Source organism: Sceloporus undulatus, chromosome 8 (genome assembly GCF_019175285.1).
Source record: "Sceloporus undulatus isolate JIND9_A2432 ecotype Alabama chromosome 8, SceUnd_v1.1, whole genome shotgun sequence".
NCBI lineage: Eukaryota > Metazoa > Chordata > Lepidosauria > Squamata > Phrynosomatidae > Sceloporus > Sceloporus undulatus.
Genome location: NC_056529.1, coordinates 25,477,799 through 25,480,624, shown reverse-complemented (window position 1 = coordinate 25,480,624; position 2,826 = coordinate 25,477,799).

The window sequence follows — 2,826 nt, the reverse complement described above, 5'->3', positions numbered from 1 at the left end:
CATTAGTTGTGAAAACTACCAATCCACAACATTAGTAATGGGGCTTTTTTATTTAAAGAGCTTGGTGGAGTTACTAGGGATCAGGGAAGGTATATTGCTTCTTTCAAACTTAAAAAGTTTTAGCACCATTATCTGATTATTTGCTAACTTTGGGCTCTTTGTGTGCATGTTTATGTTTATAGCCGTTATAAATTCCTAAAGATAGGGGTTTCTTAAGGTGAAGCCGAGAGGGAATTAAGTGTAATGGCTCAATCATGTGCTGCCATCATAATTCTGTTGCCATGAGAAGGCTTCACTTTTCCCTTTAAGCAAATAATAGACGACGTAAAAAAGATTCAATGGCTGTTTGCTGTACAGAAAATGACTGCAATAAATATGGAACATGTAATTTTATTGGCCACCTAAAAGCACAATTTGTTCATTATCAAAAAAGGTGATTTCCATATAGTTTGTCAGAGGGAATCTGTTGCCAATATTACTCTGGCTTTTTTAAAAAGAAGATGTATGGCTTGTCTTGCGATTAGATAAACATTTCATATTTAAAATAATGTAGAAAACTATATGGAGCTTTAAAAAATGATTAGCACATTTCGAAAGCTAGTTTCTACTGCCCACGCTTTGCGTTGGCATTAAAAATGTTTCTGCGTATCTGCAATTAAATATATATAGCATGCTATGTTTGGTATTTCATCTTCTGTTCCCTTTGTAACATAAGCATTTCAGTTTTTGCATTAATCCCCAGATTTAATACAGGGGCTTCTTCAAATCATTCAATAATATGCAAAGCTGATCTGTTCAAGCTGAGTGTATCTATACAATGAATTGCTGGGGCACTGCAATGCCTTGGGTCTTTTTTCTTATCAGAGGTTTCCATAGAGTCTCATCTAATAATGGAATAATGTTTCTCCATAAGGCTTTCTTCCATGGCTTATGTCTCTTTAATAGAGTTCTGTCACTGTTGAAATTCTGCACTTTGTTATACCATTAATTTAAGGGTTCAGTCCTATGTCCATCAAAGAAAGAGCAATATAATATACAAAGAGCCCTGCTGGGTAGGACCAAAGGTCCAGCTAGTGTAATATGCCACTTTCTACAAAGAGGTCCTCCTTAGAAGGAAGCAAAGCATGAAAGACATAGGTTCCCTTCACGCTGCTACTCCATATTGCCTCTGAACTGGGATGTTACCTTGGGAATAAATAGTTTGAACTCAACAAAGCCCATTTCTAAGTAAACATGATCAGAGCTGAGCTCTATGTTTGGGCACATCCAGACTCATGAAAAAGTCCAGAAAGTCCCAGATTTTGCTCCTGTTCTTTATTTTGGAGAGCCAGGCATGTTTTGTCAGCACCTGGTATGATCAGAGACTTTTTAGACCGGCTCCCTATGTTGGTTTATTTTAACCCAGTATAAAATTGGAAAGATCAGGAACAAAAAGGGGACCTTTCAATCAGTCTGGATCCAATCCTACTATTTTCTTCCAAAACATATATTCTCATATGTAGCTGGAACTGTCTTGTTTGGGGATAGATGTCTAGAAATTAAAGCCCACTATAAAAATGCAGTAACAAGATCACACATATTCAGTTATCTGGATATGAGTATCGTTTTGTGTGGAGTGGAATAGTTTATGTAGTATTCACTCTGAATTTTTCATCTCTTACATTTTTACATTGCCTTCCTTGAAAGCCTCCTTCCCTGTGTCCTCATAAAAATCTTCTGCAGTGCATTAGAGCAACTGAAGTATTTCAGTAAAGTCATCTCATCTTTGTTGTGGCAAGGCAAGGATTTGATGTCATCAAACATCAGTCAAATTCCAACACTAACCGTTGCACCACATTGGCTGTCTTAGTATTCACTAAACCGGACTGGAGGTTCAAATTCCTGCTTAGCCAAAATTCTCTGGGTAACTTTGCGGTAGTCACAGTCTCTTATTCCAGATGTTGTTGGACCGTAGCATAGCCAACTGTGAGGAATGGTGGGAGTTGCAGTCCAACAGTATCTGGAAGGCCACTTGTGTTCCAGTCTTGTGTTAATCTAAGTAGTTTATCGCACCGGGGTTAAAACGTTCCCCGGTGCGTTCTAACGTGCACGCGCGGGGGCGTGCACGGAGCGTGATGGGAACCCGATGGGGACAGGGAATGCCGCCACCGCACATTCCCATCGCATTCCCATCGAGTTCCAGGGGACACCATTTCTGGGAACGCTTTGAAACAGTTCCCAGAAATGACGTCCCCTGGAACCTGATGGGAACGCACGCGGTGGCGGCATTCCCTGTGCAGTAAACTAGTGTTCTGGGCCCCATTGGGTTCCCATCAGGCTCCATGCGCGCCCCCGCATGTGCCCGTTGTAACACATCGGGGAACGTTTTAACCCCGGTGCAATAAACTTCTAAGCTTTCTTTAAGGGGTATTTATAACAAGGATGGAAAATAGTGTATGCTCTGGTGTGAGCTCCTTGGAGGAGCCCTGCTGTTGCAATGGTTAAATGCCTGTATTGCAGCTGCGAGGTTATGAGTTCGATCCCAGAGGCTCCAGGGTCCACTCAGCCAGGCATCTTTCCGTAGATCGCTAAAATGAGTATCCAGATTGTTGGGGGCAACTAGCTTACACATTGTAAACCACTTAGGGAGTGCTTAGTTCACTGATAAGCGGTATAGAAATCTACTTGCTAGACAGTGTATCTGATCATTGTTGATTCAGTGGTAGTTTTGTGAACCCCAGCATGCCTTCCTTTCTATATCATGCTCTGGTTGTATTACTGTAGATGTAACCTTCAAGATACTTACTCTAGAGCAGTGCTTCTCAATTATTTTCTGTCATGCCCCCC